This window comes from Lepidothrix coronata, unplaced genomic scaffold (genome assembly GCF_001604755.1).
Source record: "Lepidothrix coronata isolate B3197 unplaced genomic scaffold, Lepidothrix_coronata-1.0 Scaffold74, whole genome shotgun sequence".
Classification (NCBI taxonomy): Eukaryota; Metazoa; Chordata; class Aves; order Passeriformes; family Pipridae; genus Lepidothrix; species Lepidothrix coronata.
Genome location: NW_016690254.1, coordinates 504,470 through 529,284, shown reverse-complemented (window position 1 = coordinate 529,284; position 24,815 = coordinate 504,470). Strand labels below are relative to the sequence as shown.

The following is a 24,815-nucleotide window of genomic DNA, read 5'->3' as shown; positions in this document are numbered from 1 at the left end:
ATTTTCTGAGTTTATTTTTCTTGTGTCTTAGTGAATTATCAACATAAAGTAAATATCAGACATAATAAATGTGATTGAGCATTCCCCCATGCTTAATGGCTGCCTGCATTTGCTTCAGGGTGTAAAGAAAGCGTAATAAAACCCCAAGCATGTCATATTACCAACAAATAATCTGAATAAGCGACCTGGATTATAGCAAAAAATGCTGACTGAATACCGGGGTTATGATCCAACGACAATGACTCACAGGGAAGAGTGGTAGAGTTATGATGTCCAAGTACTAGAACAGGCACATTTACCTATTGCATTCATTCAGAGATAATCCAATTAGGAAAAGTACTAAACCTTCAGAATTCTTTTACTAGTTGTAGTGGGGAAATTAAAAAAAGATCATGAGGTATAATTCAACGTGGTAAAAAAGAAATCCTCTGCAGAGATCTTAAAACTTTGAGTTCTGTCTAAAGCATTTTTTATGATTTTTTTAACTCTCTTTCCCTCCCATAAAATTGGAGTTGATGGAAATGATGGAATTTATTCTCTTTTGTGCTAGATCAGTTCTTGTGTGCAGTGGAGACTGTGGACTATCGAAACTGTGGTTGTAACCCTGAAATTATTAAATGTCCAACCATCTGTTGAAGTACAGCACTGGAACAGCTTTGATTGGTACCATCACTTTGTATCTCTCACTGGCCTACTGCCTAGGGAGCCAGGAACAGCTGGACCTTCATCTTCTGTGTCCTCATCCGTTCTCTTCTTTGCTTGTATTGCCTACTTTTCCCTTAGGTGTAATATACTCTCTGTTCCTTAAGAAAGTGTCCCAAGGGTAACCCTAAGCTCGTTACATAGTCAGTGAAAGGGAGAGACACTTCCAAAAGACAATTCACCTACCCTGGAAACATTTCTGAGAGTGGAATATGCTATCTATCTCTGCTGACTAGAGGACATGACTATTTTAGACCTGGCCCTGACTGGTGGGCAGGTAAACATGAGATTACTCAGAGTTGTACATGTGTCCTTAGCACATTGTGAGACCAATGATGCGATCTTCAAAAATTGTCTTTTCCTTGCACCTTTTTCTGGGATAAACAAACTTTCCATTCCCACATCTTCTCTCTCTATAAAAGGTGATTATTTTTTTTCCTACAATGTGATCAAGAGCGATAGATCAGCCTCACACAAGTTACTGAAAAAAATGAAGTACTTTTCTTTAACCTCAGCACACACAGATATCCTCGTGTTTTACCATCTTATACTACCAAATATTTTGAGGTTGATTCCACAGTTTATGAATTCATTTGTGCAGGGACCATATTCATACTGAGCTTTATACAATGCCAATCATAAAGTCAGCACATAATAAGTTAATAATAACAATAGAATGACATATTGAGAGTCTAAAGGTTTATACTTTCAAGTTTTATTTTCTTTTTCAGGAACTGTGAAAAACACCTTCCATACTATATTTTTGTCTGAAGTCTTAATCCATAATTATGGAGAACCAAGGCACCAATGCCAGAGTAACAAGATTAATGCCTTTTTGACAGAATTTAATAATATGGTTTTATAATATTTAATTTTGTTCACAAAATATCTCTCAGTAGGAAACTTCTTTTTACTTACTTAAACATTATTGCTTTAAAACAATTTAATTCATATTTCATGGCACAAAGAGTTTATTATGAAGACTTGTTGGGAACAGGTTTTTATAGGCTCATGTAGGGATTAGCTTTAACTTAATTTGGATATTCAACAAATTTTGACAAGTATAGTCCACTGTGGGCTAATAATACAGTCTTTAATTCATTTATCCTTTCTTAAATGCTCCAAGGCCTTTAAAATCATGTTATATACGTAGCCTGGATAACAAAATTCATGTTGGTTTTGGTTTTGATGTCTGGAGAAACTATCCAACCACCAGTGCAGCTGACAATGTTTTTGCCTAAGTGAAATGAGGGTGAGGGTTGTTACGTAAGCAGAAAATATTGTCCTCAGCAGCAAAAATTTAATCTGCAGTACCAAGCTTTCTAGACAACACACGGGGTAGCAGAAAGCCCTGCCTCTCTGCTATGAACCAACAGCAAATGCCTCCTGTTGCAAAACCAATTTCCAAGCAGCAAATCTCTCTATTCATGCCAAGCTGTTCCTCAAATAACAAGATGTACATAGTTTGCCATTGCCATGCAGAGACAAGCCTATTACACAACTGCAGCCTGGATTCTACCCAGATCCCAAGTTCTGGAGGCACCAGCACAGCCTGTGGTGCCTGTGGGAGGTGACGGAGGGCCATTTTTGTGATCCTCCAGAGAGGAAGATCCTGGGGAAAAAGTCCGAAGTGCCTGGCTGTTAGGAAGATGTGTGGAGAGCATTGAGCAACTGAGATCTACACTTCTATTCAATCTAAATATTTATGTGTAGTTGACAAGTGACATCTTAAACAGTGACCTGAGGGCTGTGGGCTTGGAGAACTAAGGGATTTTTAGCCCCACTGTTAGTTATCTATATACATCAGTGACAGATGCAAATAATAAAATGCAAACCAAACTCTCAAATGTAAATGGAAACCTTCTCCAAACATCTGAGGTTTAATCCCAGGTTTTTTTTCCTTTACCTCTAAATGTTCCTTGGTGCAGGAAGAAATAGTGAAGGTAGGCAATAACCTGAAAGAGACACCATCATTTCCACCAAACTGGAAAGAAAAAAACCATTAAACTTGCAGACCTCAATGCTGCTTATCTGGAAAAATGCCATAGTTTTTTCAGAGCTGCAACTTTTTCCTCCTTGCAGCTGAGTGCCCTTCATCCTCTGTGGTAACGTGACATGGCATCACTGCATGGCAACGTTCCACCTGTACAGGAGTTTGTGTGGGGAAAAGGATGGCTCTGGTAACAAGGAAACAGCAGCAGGCAACACCTGAGGAGACTTCACAGGTCAGGGAAAGTTTCGGCTGTACATCCCATAGGTGCTCCTAAGACTGATTGTGTCTTTGTGAGAGAATAAAAACATGGATCCAGTCCTGTTCACATCAATTTAAAATCCATCCACCTGCAGAATCCAAGATCATCTCCACTGTGAGATTCAATTGCAAAGCTGAGATCCAAGGATGTGAAATGAACACATCACAGTAAAAACATGTGATGAAAGAGGAAAAAATTTTCTTTTTTTTCAATTTAGGGCTGTATGTATCTGTGTGAACATATACCTACAGTCATAAAAAGAAAGGTGGAATATGCGTAAAAGTGAGTCAGGACTTTTTCCTTCAGTATTACAAGTGATGTGGAAAATATTCCTTGCAGCTATTATGGGATAAATTGCAGCATGATCAGAGATATGGATCAGATGAGCACAGAAAGCTGGTGAGAGTTAAAGTAAACTCTGGCCACCTTTTCCTCTGACTTTACCTCCACAGGTTTGTTACCTTCTTCTAAATCATAACAGTGTAATTGAAGGAAAAGAACTGTTCTTGTCAGAATGTGTACAAACACATTTGTCCAGAAAACTCATGCCAGTAAGCTTGAGCAGGATCTTTTCTACCCACACTGAGAAGAAGAAAAAAAAGTCTCATAAGATCATAGAACTATTTAGGTTGGATAAGACCTTTAAGAACATCGATTCCAATTGTAAAGTCTATACAACTTAAATTTTACATGGGAAAAGTAAATCAGAATGACTATTTCTCTTTACTGGTAAAACAGAAATTAAAAGACACACAGAAGAATCAGCAATTAGAGCAGTCAAAGCAAATAAAACAAAGGAAGTTTTTTTCACTTACCAAGTTATTACACTGTGGAACACCCTGCTGCAGGATTTTCTGTATGCAAAATGTATAAAGCAGATAAAACAAAGGCCATCAGCCTTCAAACACCAGGAAACAGCTAAATCCTCTGTCTCGGGAAGGCTCTAACCTGCAGATTGGCAGAGCCAGAAGTACACAGCTCAGGAATAGGCAATGCTCTTCTCATCTGCTTTCTGCTGGCACCTACAACCATCTAATGATACCACATTTCTGGGCAGAACAGACATTTTCTTTAACTCAGCAGAATGATTTTTATATTCTTCTTCAGTGCAGTTTGATTTTCACACTCTTTACTATAATGCAATTTTTCTTCTAGCAGAAAAGCTTCCATTTGGCATTACTGGAGTCTGTTAGCTGTCAGGGAGGGATTCTCTACAAACAAGGGAAAAACAGCCTTGCTATACCTGAATTGATCCTTCATAAGTTTTTATTATGTCGTGGGTGCTCTTAGCGACACTGAGAGTTTTTGATGAACACCTGCTGCTCCATACTAATAGACCATAAAAAATGGGGCTGTGGAATTAAGCAATTACAAAAATGAAGTAGGAAAGACAATACAGCTGGATAGATAGTGCAGGAGAAGAAGAACATGTCATTTTAGCTGTCTAGAGAACTAGACCACGTGTGTATGTCTAAATCTTAATTTCGGTGACACTAATGTTTTTAATAAAAACACACTCATGCATTTCCCAAATCCAGTATATATTGGTGACTTACAGTCACTTCTCTTTAAGCTTTCCATTGTATTTTAACATCTTTGCTTCTTGACTTACTACTGAGCAGCATGAAGGTCAATGCTTAATGCAGGCTTGCAGTAAACTACACTTCTCCAACTTCTCTTTCCATATACCTTAATCAAAAATCTTCTAGGAAAACTGCCATTCCCACTAACGACAAGTTTTATATGGTAGATAGTCTCTGTCTCACAAAGTCCTATTCACTGCTAGAATTCAGAAAATGGCTCAATTAGTAGAGAATTTGAGAGATGTTGCTGCAGGAGATCTGTGAGGAGAGATGCCAGCAGATAAATGTGAGTCATTTTTCAGCTCAGGAGGCTTCAGCTCTGATTGTACAGACTGATTCCACTTAATTCATTTCATTCTTTCCATGTAGGTGAGGAAGACAGCAGGTGAATAGTAAGATACAAAAACTGGAGTAAAAATGGGTGTTATTAAAGTGAATCAAAGTAACAACTGGATTGGCAAGTACACAGGTAGATTATCTATGATTCACAAACCTGTATTATTTTTAAAATGTCATTAGGCAGGCAATGAGTATATGGAGATGCTAGTAAACCCCCGAAGTTTCCTCAGTTTTATAATTTTCACTATAAGTCCCTGAGTTGATACAGCTCTGTGAATGATGTGTTCACTCTTTTCTGAGTAGGGGGCTGGAGCAGAGACCTCTCCAGCTCCTACCTCCAGCCTGAATGACCCTATGATTAATGTCTCCTGTTTAAAAAATACACATTGTCTCTCTTGGGAATGAAAAAAATAAGTAATAGAAAAGAACTTTGTATATGGCTCCCACAATAATCATTGCATTTGGACACTAGAACTGAAAATTCCCAAATAGATCAGAATCTTGAAAATATTGATAAAAAATGCATTTAACTGAGGTGATAAAATTAATTCACAGTCATCTGACATACGGGGGAGTAACTTGGTGAAGAATGAACTTCAGACTCACTTTTCATCAAGTCAATATGGGGTCAACAATAACAACCAAGCAGTACCTGATCATTTAGTATTTTGAATAGGGATAATAAAAGTTACCTGCTGGTGAAGACTAACATGTTCCAGGTGAGCAACATAAACCCCATTTTAGAGAGGGACTGTGAAAACCTAAGGCTCATTTCTTAATAGTTCAGAGTGTGAACTGCCGTAGTTGTCCTGGTGAAGCTATTCCCTTTCAGCAGTGTGTGTCCCACAGAAATTCCCCAAGGGAGGGAGATGGATGTGCAGTCAAAAGTTTTGGTCATAGCTCAGAAGAAATTCAAAATTCAGATGCAGATGACATGGCTTACAGAGTAAAAATGGCAATGTACAGCCCTAACTGAACTCGCACTCCTGAGCTGTGAGGTTTGGTCTCTGGGTGAGCACTAGAAAATGAATATGGCTGATCTTTCAACAGCACCTGGTTCAGAAATGACACAACAAACTCTGGAGTTTTGTCCGGGTTTATATTGCTTTGGTACAGAGAGTGCCGCACCTTCTTAGATCCATTATGGGCTACAAGCCTTGCCAGTCTTTTTTCATAAATTATCAGAATTGTCATCTTTCTTCAGATTTCTGATTTTTTTGCTGGTTTTTTTTGTAAGCCAATTTTTGTCGAATGCTTCTAAATTCAACAGACCTCAGAGTCACAGGAAAAAAACAACCCAGGCTTTAAAATGTGTAGCATGAATTTTATAGGAAGAAGAATGAGAAAATATAGATGGTTTCTACATTCTCAGGAACTGACAGGAATTCCTGGTGGAAATCAAATTATATTCTTCCATTGACTTCAATAGGAAAAAGGTATTTCACCTTAAGATTGTAGAGAATTACTTTTGGGAAAAAAATATGCCAGTAGGATATTAAAAAGTGATTGAAGCTAAAACTTTCTGCAGAAAAGGAGTGGAATCAACAAATTTCCTAAGTTAACAAAAATTGATGTTTTGTTTGTTTCCAGCTGTCTAAACATTTCAGTTTAACATCACTATATAAGAATTGGATGTCTTCTGGCTAGAAATTATGTTTTGTTTTAAAATGTAAAGATAGGCACATAATGCGGTTAATATGATGCAAGCTGGAGTCTGAATTTGCAGTAATTTAGCTCATCTGTGGTAACTGCCTGTGGGGAGACTTGTACATGGTTATAAATGTGTGGTAATTTGAGGTTGCCTATCCCTCCTCTGAATTCCCCCTCTTGAAAGTAAATGATCTTATATTTACTGATAGGTAAGAAGGTGCACAGTTATTACTAAGTAGCCAAACACTTGTGGCAGCTTGTTTGCACATCTTTAAGATCAGATAATTACAGTAGGAAAAAAAAAAGAAGTGAAATTATCAAAATTATCACCTGAAATTATCAAAAGAAAATAATTTTATTTATTGAAATTTAATAATTTATAGATTTCTAGCCATGTAAATATCCACGATCTTTTGCCATTCTTTCTAATTCACTAGGCATTATTCACAGGCATTATTCAAAATTTCAATACTTCTAATCTAGAAAACCAGTTTCCATTCCAAATTAAATTTTTGTCTCTCCTCTTTTTCATAGCTGACTCTAGTGAGACTTTTTTTTAATTTAGACCATAAAAACTTTTAGATGATTAATTGTGAACCCAAAGACGTACTTTATCTTCTGTTTATTTTCCTGATATGAGACCATTCACCCTTCTGCAGAACAGATGGAGTTCTACTATATCATAACAAAGAGTATCAGATGCTATTTTTGAGGTATGAGTGTCATTGTTGGTGACAAATTAGGTTTAGTTGTCTGTTGACCAGCCCTCACCAAAAAGAAGTGTTCAGGAGTTCAAGCAGGAAAATGCACCAGTACAAAGTATAACATCCCTCCTGAAATGTAGTAAGATCTGTGTTCAAAACAAGCAGGTAGAGAACTTGGCATCTCCTCCCCATGGATGTTATGACACCAAAATTTTATGTGGATTCAAAGGGACACCAGAAAATGACGGTGCTGCCTTGCAAGCCTGGGGCAGTTATGTTTCTAACCCTTTCCTCTCCTTTCCAGTGGATCTAACTGTAATAAAAGAGAGAGTAATGAAGAACAGAAAAAGAAAGTTTGAGAATTCATATCAATTGGAAATTTCAGCATTTAATTTTTACAATAAAGCACCAAATTTTATACCTTTTATTTTCACAACCATTGTTCAAAAATTCTTTAGCACTGCTCTGTACTCTCCCTTCAGCAACAAAAATTGTTGACTAACTTTACCGGAAATCTCCTTTAATTAAAAGTGGCCACAGAGTTAGCCTTTCATACAAACATCAAATTAGAAGTGTCCACAGGGTTGCATACAAATCAGAACCCACATTTGCCAGCCAAACCACACACTGTAGATGTGGCTTTGCAGGGAGAACCCAAGAATTTTTGTTCCAAAACCACAGGTACCTGCTACTATCTTGTTTAGCTCTAGCAGTAATAAAGCTGACAGCTTGTGTGGAAACCAGCAGCTCTGTGTCCACACTGTGGAGGACATCTAATACCCCACTGATGGGCTGGCCTTAGTGAACAGCCAAGTGTGCCACAACAAGGCAAATTGTCCTTTATGGAATTTAAAATTGCCGATAATTTGTGTAATTCATAGGGCTTTTCTCTCTTCTTCTCTAGAAACAGCTCACATATATGTTCCCCAGCTTTCTGTTCTACTTATTCTGAATGACAGAGACAGGGAGAGAAAGTTCAGGATGAGGTATCCCCTCTTGACTTCATGTGTTTCTTAATTTATTTTTTTTTAACAAAAATGATAAAGGAACATGTGAGTCTGGAGAACAGGCAAAAGTACATCTGCCCCAGCTCTGCTGTGAAAAGTTCATTTCTTATGAGCAAACTTTTCACAAATGTGAGTGAAGTACCTCCAAACCTGGGGAAAAACTGCTCTACCTCCTGCACACCCACCAGGCTTATCAGATCAGTCACACTGCGGGAACCTGCCTTGAAGTTCTTGGCCTCATAAGGATCCTGAACACATACTGGTATCAGATTCTTTCCCAGTGTTTCCAAAACACCAGGAGAGAACTGATTTCTTATTCCTTTTCAAGTTGTTCCTAAAGTGGTGCAAAGTTGGGTTTGAATGCCTTGCTCTCACTCGACAGCAGGTTAAGCAGATATCTCCCCTGCTCTACACACACACAGTGCAAAGGATGAGCAGTGATGTCTCCTGAACATCAGAGATCACAGACAGCAGAAACAAAACAGCATGTCTTGTGGGGAAATAAACATTTCATAATTGCTAATGTTTCCTTTCGGGTAAGTGAAAAGCCTGAACACATTAAGTAAAAAAAAAAAAGAAAAAAAAAGAAAAAAAGAGAGATTTAATTTCTAGTTTAAATACAGCTGCAGTAATTCTTATACACCACACAGCTGTTCAGAGGCCTGGCAGCTGTCCATATCCTATGTGTCCTATCATGCATTTTCCAGTATTGTCCTCTTGACACATGAAGACTGTCTTTAACTGTTGGGAAAAGATAGTAGTCCTGGAGTTAAACACATCTATGTCTCATCACTGCTGGCTTTCACACTCGCTGAGCCTCTTCACTTTCCTCCCTGTGACCGTGATCTTGTTAGAGAGGAGAATCTTGTGGTTTCTTTATTTCTTTCTTTTACACAATCCCCCATACTGATGGTAGACCCCAAATCGTACACTTGTTTGTTAGAAACAAACCAAAATCATCGCTAACAAACATTTATATTGTCCAAATAACTAAGATGACAAATGTTTCTACCAAAACACCAACAGATGCGCCAGTTCCACTGCCAGTGCAGAGTGGGAAGGGAGGCTGATAAGTTTTCCTGACAGCAAGTGATGCAGTTCCAAATTAATTTCTTAGAGAATGGGATTTCTGGTTTTATAGTGAAAATGAGAATTAAGAACATCTTATCCAGTATCCTGAGCATTTTTTTAAATAAGCTTCTCAATTTTTCCTGCCGGCTTTTATTCCAACCAAAAATAGATGTCGTTGTAATGGTGTTCCTCAGCAGCAATATGTACTATAACATTTAGGTAAAGGTATCATGCAGTCCTGGGAAAGGTTTCCTCCACTCTGGCTTCTGACAGCTTCCAAAATACATGACACAAAGTCCTCACAAGGTCCTGGTGCAACAGGGGCAACATTACAACTGAGGAAACGGAGGGCTGGAGACACAAAGCTCTGCACAGGACATGCTCATGCCTAGTAGCATTCCATAGCTTTATAGAGCCACTTCAGAGAAAGACAAAAGAACAGGTAAGGTGCATCATGGCTCTGCATAACATTCCCATGCCTCCTTGGCCAGGATTTGACACTCCTGGTTCAACTGATGTCCTGTTGCCCACACCTTTACATGGCTCTTGGTTGGTGCCAGCTCGTGTCCAGCCGGCTCAGAGTGTAAGCAGGGAAGTGCAGTGCTTTCACCTGTCTTTGTAGGTGCTGCTTTATCTCCTCCATTATTATGAAATATAAAAATTACCTTAAAAGAACATTAAGGTTAAGCAAAAGACAAGCCAAGCTTTGCCTCCTTCATGCATGGCACTCAATCTATTTTTCCATTGTGCTGTTGTCTTTTTTTTCTTTCTTTTTTTAAACCATTGATTAACTTCTGTATCACCTGCTAACCCCACCTTACCTCCTCCCATATTTGTATATTCTAGCATATCAAAGCAAGATGTTTTTACATGATAAGTTCTCTTCTCTCTGTGCAACTTGGGTAAATAGTTTTCCCAGAAATGTTTCACTCACCACTATGTTACATACATCACCTGTAGTTTGTAGTTAAAGTAGAGTTTTACTAGGTAACTATTGTACAAAAGACATTCTCTGGTTCTATTTACCCTTAATCTGGGAAACAGTAAGAACAACCACAAGTTACTATTCCTGTGTACCTAAAGATACAGAAATAATATTGGTTCAGAGACAATATGTTATCGTATTTTATAATACATGTGCCCTTTTTAGCTATTCACTCCTGGGCACAGGGAAGTTCATTTTTAACCTTAATTCTGACTCTAGTACCTTTTGGCATATGAAAGTATGTAACACTGAAGTCTGTTTACAGAGTTATTCATTTCCTGGATTTATTTTTTTTTAAGTAAAAGAAAAGAGGAGGCCCTCTGGAGCTCAGCAGGTAAGCAGCTCATTGCATGTAACCGGCTCTTCAGCCTCTCTCAGATGAATATATTACATATTGAACAGCAGAAAAACATTTTAGACAGACTCTGTGCTTGAATTTTCAAATGCTAACAAGATGGTAAATGGGAAGAATTTCTTTTCAGAAGAAAGTTTCACACCTCTCTTAGCCAAAAACTAATTTCAAACACTCTAAATTTGAGTCTCGTATGCCCCGCTTTTCCTCAGGTCCCCCCAAGAAGGAGTTTTTATAAAAAGGTAATTATGACAGTTTCTACAAGAGTAATAGAGATAAGATTAACCCGATGGCATCTTTCAACCCCAGCTTTTTCACAGTTGCAAATTTGCAGCTGCTTTGGTATCACAAGGAAGATGTTTTCTTTTCTTTTCCCTTTCTTCATAACCGGTAGGCCTTTTTGGTCAAGCTTTTAAGCAATTCCACACCAAAGAGTGTCACTATCCCAAAACATGCTGCAGCAGTGGTTTTGCAGTCTCACCTAGATGTCATTCCCCCAGAATTTCCCTCTTGAATTTTCCCTGGAAGACACCATCATATCCTTTGCTCCAGATTTTTTTCATAGGCCCCTGCAACCTACTCCTCTTGTTTCTGGTGGTTACAGCATTGACTTACTCATAGGCATTCAGCATGTCTCCCTTTAGCTATACATATTCTGTTCTTTTAATCTTTTATCATAAATCAATCATTCCAGTGCTTAATCATATGTGTTATTTCCCATGAAATGCTCTCCTGCTCCTCTCCCTTCCTCCAGTCAGTGTTATGTGCCCAGAACTGAACTTATTTTTCTAACTGCATGACCAAAGAGACATCCAAAGCAGGACAGTCATCTTATGAGTAAATATAATAGGAGTCAGCCCAACTAATAAGGTTGGTGCATCATCACTCTCTTTGGTAGCTGCCAGTCAGTTGATTATTTTGTGTAACTTTAAAAACAAAGATTCAAGAAAGTAGCCTGAATGGAGACAAGGGTGGCAAACAGCAATGTTTCATTTCAGGTATGGCCTGATCCATGGGACCCAAAACCTCACAGACAGCATGGGAATTCAGATCCAAATGTGGGCTCCACAGCTCACAAGATTCACTTTTATTTGAGAGATTCAGCTTTGTAGCTCTCCTAAAGAAGTCAGCCACTTCCCAGCCTACCAGCTTAAGCGACTTTCCAACTCCACTAAAATTACCTGACTGACCAGGACTGAAATCATCCACAGGCATATAAGCCACAAGGCTTTCCCTTTGAATCATAAATAATTACTAGAAAAGGACACATAGTAAAAGAAAAAAAATGAGAGAGAAGAAAGAAGAGTCTACAGGTAAAAAAGACACTGGAAAATCTGCAATATTTTATCTTTTATATTGACCTGAAGGGGTGAGGGAAGGAAATGAAGGACCAGTGCTGCTGCTAGACTTCTTCCTGGCCCTGAAGAAAAAAGACTTTTTTCCTATTCTTGTTTGGGAAGACTAAAAGACCAACTCATGGGTGCCATGAGAACTGTACAAACTTGGCCCCTGAAGTCACAAAAAAATGACTGTAAGTCCATCAGCTCTCATGGAAAGCTTGGGCAGGCTCTGGAGACAGGACAGTGCTCCTAAGTGTACTACTGTTGCTGGAGGAGATGCTATCACAGGTGAGGGCACAATGCAAAGAGAGCCCTTACAAACACTGACTGTGAAAAGGAGACCAAGTAGACACAGGTGAATATGAGCACAGACAGTCTGACAGGGGAGCTACTCCTAGTGGCTTATGTAAGCAAAACAATTTCATCACCTTCAAAGGCAAATGGGAGCCAGGATACTCTGTTTATAATTTGGGGGATTTTTTTAAATCGTAAGTCTTTCATTATATAATGCCTAAAGCCCTCAGTCACAGCAATCAAGCCCTGCAATATCCGGTGTCACATAAAGAAGTACCTTCTGTATTGTAACAAATATCATCAAAGGGCTTACATCTAAATCATATTAGTCAGAAGAATGTAGTGATTATATTTCTGATGAGTACATTTCCTTATCAAAAATTCTATGTTTCTCGCTTTCATAATGATCTTGTCTTTTTTTTCAAATGATCAGTCTGAAAAAAAGCATCCCTAAATACAAAAGAACTCAAGTGTGTGCTTACATTTTTAGCCTACTTCATGTCCTTGGGACCAGCTGGTCTTCCCCACATGCTGCAGTGGTGCCGGTTCTGAGATGCCTCCTTCCAGTATCAGTGACACTTGTGATGACCCTTAAGGTTTCTTTATTCAGTGGGTCATCACAACAGTCTACAAATGTTTGGCAGAACCAACTTTTTGGCATAATCTTTTTGCAAATATGTGCTACATATTTCTATAAGTACGCTGCTGGTCAACATTTTTTTATGACCATGTACCATGGGCAAAACTAATTAAGCTACAGTTAATTGTGTCTTCATTTGCTTGCACACGCAGTGATGAGATCCAGCCTGTTAATGTCTGATCAGTTAGTGGTGAAGGACAAAGTCTTACCTAATTTTGGCCATATGAATCTGGACAAACACAACCCCCTGCAGGTACATAATAGAGACTGAGGGTTTCAGGCAGCCTTCTTAAATCAGACTCTTCAGGCAGAAGAAATTTTGCACTATACTGAAAGTTCTGCACTGTCACCAGGGGCTTTTTCATCATAAATATTGAGCCATAACAAAACAGATGCCACTTTATGCTTCTGCACATGGTGATGTTTTAATGCAACACTAAGAGCCCAGTCTGCAAGGATGGCAAATCCTGAAATGTTGTCTTGCTCATTTCAATCACCAAAAGACCTTCAACCTGCACACTTTGTCTACAGTCAGGTCTTACAAGGTTTGACATGGTGCTGTGCCCTTGCGGTCTGTTTAGCTGGTATTTCTTCACATATTGTGTTTCAGAGGTACTGCTCTTCATCAGATCCATCAGATGCATCATCCCCAACCTGGCAAGATGCGGCCACCACGAGTGACTGAGACTGAAGTGAAAAGGTGAGAAAACTCTAACATTAAAAAACAAAGCACAAATCCTCAGCAGCTTGTTTGACTCCTATAAATACCAAGGAAAAAAATTAAAACTACCTTCGTGAGAGGAGAAAAAAAGCTGAATAAAGAACAATCTCTGCCAATGTCTGTCACTTGACAGATGGTACACTAAGGAATATAACACCTACCTGTGACTTACACAGGGCAATCTCAGGTCTGTGAGGGAGCCTTGGATGGATATTTTTCTGTCTGGTGCACTGAGATTTAGAGAGTATATTTGGGTTTTGAAGTCACTAGTATGCTCTGAGAATAACCTCTATAAGGATTACGTACTTTGGGAACAATCTGGCAGACTTTCAGCCAGTTTTCAAGATCTCTTGTATATGCAAAGGGAACTTTGATTTTATGATTAAGATAGATTTATAGCAGCAGTAGCACTTATTTAAATATTATGATAATGGATAAAAAAAACTACTTTACATTGCATTGAACTAAAACGACATCTCTTAATGCTGTTGAATTCAGAGGTGATTTCTCTCTTCTAGTATTTGTGGGTATTCAGGAGGTTTTTTTAGACATGATGTGCATTTCAAGAATGAGAAGCAAGTACATTTCATCTTTTAATGAGCCCTGTAACTGTGATTTAGGGTAATTTCATTCACAGAAAGAAATTATATTACTTCTCTTTCAAACCCGTCTGAACTTTTTGTCTGCGTATCTGCCCATTGTGTTTTTCCACAGGTGAGGACTTAAGCCTTTACTAAAGACAGGATTTTGGCATTGCAGTATTCAGCAACAGCCATGCTACTGTCATTGAACCGGCAAAAGAAATGAGATCAAGCTCTAAGTAGTCATTATCAAAAGAAACTAGCTTTTAAATAGAATATTCAGTCATCCTCAGAACAGACTTTAAGCTAAGTGCCTGGTTCTTAGGTGTTGTGGTAGATTTCTATTCACAGTAATTACTGATTTTGTACATAAAGCTGTAAGGCTTCAGAGAAAATACTGAACCACCTTTACTGAGGGGAATAAGAATCACTTAGATATAGGAATATTCATAGGGGGGTTGTAAAACTGTGAAAGGAACTTTGTCCTGGCATTATCTGAGAGTTTGAATTTTTTAAGTTTTGACCCAAAATACATTACTTCAGTGTATGGCCATTAATTGTTGCCTTCTATAAGCAATTGTGTGTGTGTATTGCCATTAATTGTTGCCTTCCATAAGCAATTGTATTTAAGTTAACAAAGAAAACACATATTCAAGGAAGATGTGACACAGATCTTCTTGAATCTGTCTTTTCTCAGCCACTCAGGTGCCGTTTTCTGAGCCCTCTGTTTTACTGTCAGACTATGCATAAAAATTAGGAAAAATCCATGTATTTTTTTAGAGATGATGTGCAATTAATATGTTAATCAAGAATCTGTGGTGGACTTAATTCCCAGCAAAGCTGATGAAAACCAGGTTCAGTCTGATACCCAGATAGATGAAAACTTCTCAGCTGATTGTAAAGGTAAATATTTTATGCAGAGTAGACTCAGTATCATGTTTGGGTATTCAAAGGTGCAATTTCCTTCTGCAAAGACAGTCTTTTTTTAAAGCTTATTAAAATTTTGTATCAAAGCTGCTTTCAAATCAGAGGTAGATTTTAAACTCATTTTTTGATGCTGAATTATTTTTTCAGAAAGCATTAAGAGTTAAAGTCGTCTATGCAAACGCTGTAGGCACATGTCTCTGAGCTGATCAGCTGCACTGTTAGAAACATGTTCTTGCACAACGTGGCCCATCTCAGCTTTGTAAATAGAGCTGATATCTCTGAAAATGTCCATTTCATTCCATGACCATGACAGCTTTGTGGTGTATGGCTAAGTGGTGTACATCTCCACCAGTGGGACAATCTGCATGTAACTTATTTAATGAAAAATAACTTTCTACTAAAGTGGAAAGTTTCAGAAGTTTTTACTTTTCTGCTAGTAATTAACTTCTCAAAGCCTGAGTTTTATGGGCAAAAGTGCAGAGAAAGTGAAGGAGAATTGACTAATGACTTTGAATAATTGGATTTTCATCATAAATGAAAACGTTTTTATCTTCAGGGAATATCCAGTTAAAATAAAACAGAAATAAATATTCATAATGTTTCCCTATGTAGAAGTAATATCACAGTTTTCATTACTCCATTTTTAGATGTAAAACAAAAAACCCCTTTTGCTTTTTTTGAAACATATTCAGCCTGCTAACACTGCCAGGAAAGCAAAGTTAATAAGCCAATTTGTCTCCTTTTCAAGCAGACATGCTTGTATTTTATCTCTAGTTGCTTTTCAAGCTACAGAGGGAGCACCTGTAAACGTGTTGCAGAACTACCTCATTATCCTCATTCAAACTCTTTGCAAGCACCATTAGTCAAGGCAGTGTTTTCAAGCTGAGTCTAAGGCATAATCTGCTTCTGGTGGTGAGTTCTTGGTTTTGTGTGTGTTGTTTATAGTCTTCTGTACATGGAGGTACCTGCTGTCCATTGCACAAAGACTGCAGGTCAGGTAGTCACATGGTCCAGGACAGGACTACAAGACAACATGAGAAGGAACATTTGGTCTTCCAGCAGATCCATTTCTGAGCTTAATATATCTTTTTTTTCCCCAGTAGATGATTCACTCATCTAAGTTGACTATTTTTTTGTAGCTCCTCTCCAGCTCTGCGGTCCTTTGTATGGACAATGGAATTGAAGTCTGAATAAGCGAAGGACTAACAGACATCCAGACTGATAACAACATATTTCTTTCCAAAGCACCTCATTTCTTCATATTTCATGAGGGAAATTCTTGAGTTCCATTTTTGAGGGTTTTAGGAGGAATGGCACCTAGACCACAGGAACTATCAGGTGGCTTTGTTTCTTTTGATTTTCTTTAATTTCAGTGGGAAAAGTGTTCTTTGATTCATGTTAAACCTGGTTTGCTCCATGAATCTATTTATTATTTCACCTTTATTTTCCAAAATTATTTAAAAAATCCTGTAGGTTTGGATTGTGTGGGTTATTCAGATAGATACACTCATTTTAAGGCAACACGTGGAACTGAAGGGCTTCCAGGATGCCCCAAAGACAACAAAAAGGTATCCTGATTTCAGGGCCTGCAATGTAGCCTAACTTTTACCACTGCAACACTTAAAAATGTTCTTTTTTACCACATGCTGAGTAAGGCTTATTGTAAATCTATACCTTTACTTAGGCTTTTACAATTTTGCTTATCATCATGTTCAGCCACCTCTGTTCTCCTTTAGCAATGACAAGGGAAAATGACAGTCAAATATGTCTCAAAATAAAGCAGAAATTAAAAATAATGGCTCACCACATCTCTTCTTGACCACATTGTTATTCCAGGTGGCAAGGTGACTTTAGGCAGAGAGTAAGTAATTTTATTTATATCAGTTGAAGGTCTGTAGGTACACATTGAAAGGGAGTTTGAAAGGGAATGACAGAAAAGTTCTGATGGGGAATGGGATATGTAGAACAGAGTATATCAAATATACTGAAATCCCAGTAACTTCAGTGGGCAAGCAGACACGAGGGAAACAGCAAGCCTTAAGTTCACAGCTATATGCAACAAAAACAGACTGACAGTTCATTGAGGTCTCTAAGCTCTCACTATGGATGATCAGTGAGAGGAATATACTTCCCTGGCTGATAAAGCTGTGACAATGAGTGAAGAGTGAAGTTACTGCAGGTTTTAAGGAGCAAGGATGTTGTAGGAACAGCTGGACGAGTTCCTCATCCCACTGGCTGGCGACTCTCTCTCCACCTCAAAGAGGCAGAGTTATTCTGCATCAGTCAGATCCAATTCTGTAGATTTTCAATAAGCTGAAAAAAACCTTCACTTTTACAAGACGACAATTTAACAGGCAGCTCCCCTTCTTGCTTTCTATTTACTGGAACAAGACAGGCTATAAATATGGGACTGGGTGCAGCTCAGGGCCAAGATACGGGTCCGTCTTGGCTCTCTGGATATAAATACAGGTGAGTCACTGGATGTGCCTGTACACACCTTGAAAGAAAAATACCTGAAGTGATCACTGACTGCCAGGAACCTGTGCCAAATTGTTTGCAATGTCCTTTGCTCCTCTTTGGCTCATCTTCATTCATGACTGCTGAGCCAAGTCAAAGTCTGCCCTTTGGCTCATTTCATTGGCTGGCTCATCACTACAATATACACATCTTTTAATGAACTACTGTTTACACCCATGTACATACATACACACACTCACACACACACAAATTTCCCACAGACTTTAGCGTTGCTTGTCACAGATTCAGTGGCTCTTCTTTCAAAAGGTGTGTAGTGAATATTATTTATGCTCATGACAGCATGCACAGAACTTTTCATGCTGCTGAGGATTTTACTTTAGTGTCTGCTTACTTGCTGCATGGAAGCTTCCTTGGTATTATTTTAATTTACTTAGATAAAAGAGGAGTCAAGCAAAGAATTTCTGTAGGTTAGTTAAATAGATGCTTCCTTTTAGAACGAAATTTCCTGTGTATAAATGTTATCTAACAGTCCAGTTCTGATCTACTTGATGTTGTGAAAGCATTTAGTAATTCCTATTAATTCAGTGGTCTTGTTATAGATCCCCACTGGCATATCCAAGAAAAGAATTTGGTTTGCAAACCAAAAGAATCCTAAACTGTCTCTTTTTCTCTTTGCTGATGGTGTGCATGGTGCACAGTACTTTTTTCCCTGTAGTGGGATGAAAGATATTTTCAAAGATATTCTTGCAATAATAAAGTGAGGGTGTTGTGCAGCCAGGGCTTAACTTGGGAAACGCTCCACTTTTCAAAAAAAATTTTCCTCCTGCTCTGTGCAAGAGCTTTGCCAAAGGGTGTACTTGTTACTGTTGCTGCCAAAATTACTGTTATAGCCAAGGGATGTACACGTTTCTGTGCAAATGCGTTGCCAAAGGGTGTGCGAGTTGCAGTTCAAAGTTACAGTTGAAGGGGCATTCCTTGCTTTAACGTATGTGATCTGCTTATCCAGTCAATTAAACGCGGTTTATTTTCAGATGGCTGAGGGGATTGCTCATATGATGCCGAGCCTATTGCTATGGAAGCCCTTAAAAACAAGTTCCCTTTTAACTTTTTACTGTTATGCAAGGTATTACTGGTACTCATGGTATTCCCCATTCCTTGTACAATACGTGCTTCTACAAAGAATAGCTTACCTCCAATTATAGGTGGTAAAAGGGCTCCATTTTTTTTCTCTAAGGGTGCCAAATAAATTGCGAGTCTGCCCCAGGCCATGCATGGCTGTTCAGCAGGCTACTGTGTGCAGCTGTAGTCACATTTTGCGTGATTTTGAATTAATGGCAGTCACTTGAGAAACAGATCTGGTTGGCAGGCTGAATTCTTCAACATAAAATATCAACTGAGAGTGAGGTCAAAGGCACAGCAAACAAAATGAAAGAAAAGATAGAGGGCAGCTCAAAACAGTAACAGAAATCGTTGAAAATTTGCAATGAATCCTCCATATTTTCTGTCAAGCACCAGTGGAAATCTGGTGGCTCTGGTCTGCCAGGTATGTGCTCTCTCTCATGCAATAATTTCTTATATTAATGCGTTACTGTTGTATCAGAGCTCCTCACCAGGGTCAGTAGGTTGCTTCTTCCATTGTGTGTGATCTAGGTGTCTCCATGCTAGAAATCTGGACATGGTTCATCTGGTCTGTTTTGCTCTAGGAGAAGTTGCACTAAAACCTCCACCAGCACAGGTCACTAGATCTCCTCTGGCCATATAAATAGCCCAGGGTTGCTTCTTCATCAGGAAGAAGCCTCACATTCACCTTTGTCTTCACACATTTAAAGAATGAACATTTGCCTTTAGACATCTACAGCAGTGCTAGGTGGTCAACGTGTCAGAACCAAAGAAAGATGTCTAAACTTTGTGAAACAGATACAAAAAAGTTGCCCTCTTGAGGTGCTTGTTTTCCTTCATAGACTAGAGAATTTGCCAGGGTTAAATCAGACTGGATTATGTCTAATTTTTGCATATTGAAAGTTAGATGAGATAAATCTCTTTGTCTCACAACTGATTCACAGCAGAAACAAGGCAGTTCAAAGAAAGACAAACAAGATGAGTAGGAGCAAGGAACGCTTCTGTTTGACATGTGTATGATGAGAAATTAATTTAGAGGGAAAGCAGGTAAAGAATAACATGATAGGGCTGTTCACTAGTAGACTGGAAGAGATGAAATGAATACAGCTACCTACTCCATTCCAGTTAGGAGGAAAGGAGCATCAAATAGGACAGAACAAGCCTGAATATGGAAAAGGAGACTCCTTTCCTCCATACTGCAGAATCATCCCATAGACATGATATAGCAAGAACCTAACAGTTTGAAAGGACTTGGAAAAAGATGTGAGGTATATCAAGACAAGGAGGATACCAGCAGTTGCTTTAGTTAGTGAGAAAATGCAATTATTTTCTCACATAGGGTTAAAGGGTTACACTGTTCTTTTATGATACATACAGATTGGTGAAAATTGAACTGCTGACCTTGTCATTAGTCATTATATGAGAAACTTAAAAAAAAAAAAGTGTACATTTGCCTCAAGCCTGTGTTTGATTTCTGGATGCATAGCCATATTTACCTAAAGCTTGTAAACAAGCCAAAACTTGCATGCATAAAATTGATATTTTTCTTCACAAATTTGTTTAGAATTTGCTCCTTATGTTGCATGTAAGAAGTAACATCACTTTTATTTGTTGAAATGAAATTACTTCTAACTTTCTCTTTTATGTCTTCCACTTTTACAAGTTGTTTCTTCTGGCAATATCAGTCAACTTTCTTTGCCTCATTCTTTGTTCCCACATTGCCAATATTTCTGTGCTGCTGACTTCTGCACATATCCTCGGGAGTTTTTCTGATGATACTGTGAACAGGAGACCCTGGATGTTTACCAACTCCTTACTTATTTATTATACCTGGCTCACTTCCTAGGACACAGTGAAAACAGTGTCTGTTCTTGCTGATTGCTAAACAAACCTTGTAAGGAAGCAGTCCTCCAGTATGTCTAGGAACATTGCTTCTTCCTTTGGGACCCCATCATTGTCATCAAGGGCAACACCTGGAAAGTAGTGGCTCTCTGAGCTTTTGTACAAACCTTGCTACCTGCACATTGATCCATGTTTTTCAGCAATATGCAAAGGGATATCTGTTCTGATTTCTTCCTGTTGTCATTAGTATTTATTGAGTTATACCTCAAATTTTGTGACCTGTGTTGCCAAGTGAGACACACAATTTATTGAAACATTCTCTTCCACATTTAATCCAAATCTTTTAATTTCAAAGCACAGCTTTGACAAACTCATCAGGGCATGGAAAACTGTAAGGTGAGAATGAAGGTACTCCTCAAAGAATCTCTGATTCTGCTGCAGGCAAATACAGTTGCTGCTTTTCTGTTTGTAGTATGTCCAGCATTATATAGGGCTGAAATTTTCAGCACTACCTTAGAGATTTGGATACTCATGTTCCCTTAAAACACCATCCTAAACACTTCCAAAAGAATTCCAGGAATGCCCATACAGATATGACTCTCTTGCCTCATCTGTGACTGACCTGCCATAGAAGTGCTTATGAAACATTAAAACTTGCATTATTCCAAATGCATCATGTCAGATCTCCATGATGGTGCTGTCTTTAATATCCGTCACAGCTAATCTCCAGCAACAAGAATTTGCACCTTCTTTTACATTTGCCAGGAAATTTGTCTTTTTCCATCTTTTTTCTTCTGCTCTGCCTCAATTTTGATGCAGTGATGTTTCTGCCAGAACTCCTACTGTGTAACCAGTATTTTAGAACTGACAGAGGACAGCCAATGCTTTAGCTCTGAAGGGCTTTTTAAGCAACTGAAAACCCTAGCTGTCAACTAGCTACACAGCAGTTTAAATATGTCTCCTTTGCACCACAGGTCTCTGGAGTTTGTTTGCCAGTGTGAATGTGAAACTGTTCAATCTCTGTAAGTCTTTCAGTGGAAAGACTGTTGGCAAAGCAGAGGAAAGCAAAGAAAAGAGGCAACAGAGAGGAAAGATATAAAAACAAGGAATTCAGCCTCTGAGATGCTGATGTTATTTTTGAATTATTAAATATGGAAATATGGTCAAGTGCCATTTCTTTCTGAGGGGGCTTGACTTCTCTCACTGCTTGAGTGCAGGGCATGATCAAAGAGATGACCAGAGTCTCAATTCCAGGCTTTGACTTCTTGGAGTATCCCAAAGGGTCTCCTCCTTAGCCCCTATTTCTGAAATCCCCAGTAAAATGTGGCAAGCGCTTCTGAGTGCATTCCTGAGCAGGAGGTGACTTTCACTGCTTCTGTACCCACCTCACAGTTAAGAGATGTTACATTTCTCCTTGTCCTGCAGGAGTCCAGGACACAGAGGACCTGCTGAGCCTCCTTCAGTGATTTCACGCAAATCCATTTGTTCCCCACTCCATGTGCCTCTAGAAGCCCAGACTCTATTTCTCAATTTTATCACCTGACAAATTTCCAAGGCTTTTCACATCACTCAGTCTAACAGGAAAAGGAGATTGTTTACACCCAAATTCCTGGGACCCAGACTGTGACACGTGTCCCGCTGTTTGATTCCCTACATGACTGGGGAATCACATGTAGCAGTACAGCAAGTTTGTTCTTGCACTGACCTGCAACCGCACAGAGAGCTGACTCCATGGCACAGGAGGTTACACACAGCTTTAATAACTATAACTCTGTTGTTTTATCTGCCACATTGAGTGCACATAATGGCAAACAGGGAGAGTAGATAAGCATCCAGGTGTGACGCAGAGGGTAAAGTCAGCCCAAGTGTGGAACAGATCTTTCTGCTTACCTCAGCTCTATCAGCCTAACAAAGCATCCACATTTTCTGTCTTCATTGCCAAGGAGCAAGAGACCATCTCCTTGTCCAAATCCAACCTGCTTTGCCAGTAGAGGTGTCATAGGCCAACTCAAAATGCCCTTAAATACTACGTTTAGTAAGTAGGGACTGGCATTTGCTGGATGGGACACAGCAGGGACACAGCCAATCCCAGGTGAGCCAGCCAGTGTATATGCTGGAAGTCAGTAAGCATCAGCATCCTCAACTGAGATTGGGTCCATTTACTGATTGACTACTTGATGCACTGTATGCTTGTCTTGCAGTTAGGGCATCTTCTACTGGCATCATCATCCTCATCATCCTCCTTTAATTTGAACAAACATAGTTGTTCTGTTGATTTTTATGTTCTGAATGCCCACCCTACTTGTACAACAAAGCTTACCCTGCCAGAGAGCTCAAAAGTTGGAGACCATTTCAAAACTGCTGAAAACTCTGGCGTTTTCAACAACCTGATCACCCAACCTGATCTAACTTGTGTAAATCAATGGCCCAAAACTCAACATCCCTGGGCCTTTCCAGGCTTGTACTGGGATTTTCACAGCCCCAGATCTATCAGTATTCAAGGAAGGACTATACAAAAGCAAGCTTTTGGCCTCCCTCTTTATCTTTTGAGGAAGTTAACCACAATAGAAGCTACCTATTTATACAATACTTTGGGTTGGTCTGGAGGAAAACAAAAATCAATCACACAGCTGTTTTGGGTTGTTTTTCTCCCTCTTGCTCTGATGCACAAATTAAGCCACTGATTAATCAAACAATTCATTGACAAGAACCCTGATTTATGTAGAGTTAAGTTACAGCATGCAAATATTTGCATAGTGTTGGATGTAGATTTAAACACAGACTCCATAAGTATTTTTTTAAACCATGAACATTTCTTGAGGATAATCCAAGTGCAAAACTCAAGTTCTTCCTCCTTCCTGGTGATTTGAATGGACAGACTGTATCAAGAGTCAAACTATTTATGTTAAAACCTTAATCTGATAAATAACTCTCAGGATGATTTTTAAAAGCACAAAGGGCAGTAATGCACCTTGTTCCCACTAGCAATTCTTCAGAGTTGGGCACCGTTCTCCAGTTTACATTTTTAAAGACCTTCCTTCTTTGTCCTGAAATCTGTGCTGACAGCAGGCTCCAGTTCAGGACATTCTTCCAAGAGAAGCCAACAGGCAGTCTCAGACCTTCCTGTGGATGTGTGAAGAAAGAGACTGATGTGCTGTAAGCAGAGAAAAAATAAATTTCTCAAGGTAAAATTGTCAACAGCTTGTCCATGACTCAGACTGTGAAACCTCTTTTAAAAAGTAACTGCAGTATTATATATAGATATAGATATTTATAAATGTTATTCAGGTACCAAAAAGACCCTCTCTGGTTGTATTCCTTTGTCAAAAAAGGACATGAAGTCTTCTATTATTTAAGTTAGTCCTTTGGGGAGATAAATCCAGATCTCCATCCTTTAGCATGTTGTCTCATTCTGATACAGTGCTCTGTGCTCCCTATAAGGTGATGTTTATGTGGGGTTTTTAATGCAATTTAATTAATTCTATTCAAATCTCCTATTTTAAGACTATTTAACCCATGGATTGAAAAGACAGATTAAATAAATACGTGAGGTTTTGCTAGAGTTTTCCAGCTGTTTTGAGGAGTTGAATCTAAATCCTATTTTGCTAAAGCAGTGCTGGGCCCTAAATGCAATTCAGCCATCTCTGCATCACTTTCTTTATCCATTGGATGGGAAGGAGAGCGATTTTAAGTGCCTTTACAGAGGTAAGCCACACTGTTTGCAACACAGCATAGTCTGTCTGACTTACTAATATGTGGGAGCACAATTCTTACCTTCTGCTAAATCCTGCAGCCCTCCAGGGCTCCACTGGGCTCATCTCTGCGCTGGGTAATTCTCCACAGACTGGCTCTCTGGGCTGGTGCTCCCGTGCAAACAAAGCTGTCGTGACACAAGAGCAATGCCTGTAAGGTTGCCCACAAACAAAGCCATGCTTACCGAGTTTATCTGCATGAATTGGTAGAGCCTGCCCGTTCCTGCCCAGTTCTTTTGGCTCAGACACCTTAATACTGACTATATCCCTCGCTATATGCTGAGTAATCTGTTGTGAGAAATGCCTCCAAAGAGGCCCCATTATGCACGCTCTCCTACCAGGCAACGTTAAAATCCTGCCTAAACAGCATGCTGATTAAAGCCCCAGAAGTTTTTAAATGGTTATTTATGCTTCTCAACCATTATCTAGTGATTGTTGAAGAGCCTTGCCAAAAGCCTTCTTTGTGGTGAGTAATG

At 39.0% G+C, this 24,815-nt stretch overlaps 1 long non-coding RNA gene across 1 annotated transcript; it reads left to right on the top strand.

Annotated features, from left to right (window-relative positions):
* Window positions 1-2,852: 2,852 nt before the first annotated feature.
* On the top strand, window positions 2,853-23,689 carry LOC108499484. The gene is made up of 4 exons (XR_001875548.1): window positions 2,853-2,927; window positions 4,907-5,006; window positions 13,530-13,619; window positions 23,654-23,689. It is a non-coding gene; the product is annotated as an uncharacterized LOC108499484 (long non-coding RNA).
* Window positions 23,690-24,815: the final 1,126 nt, after the last annotated feature.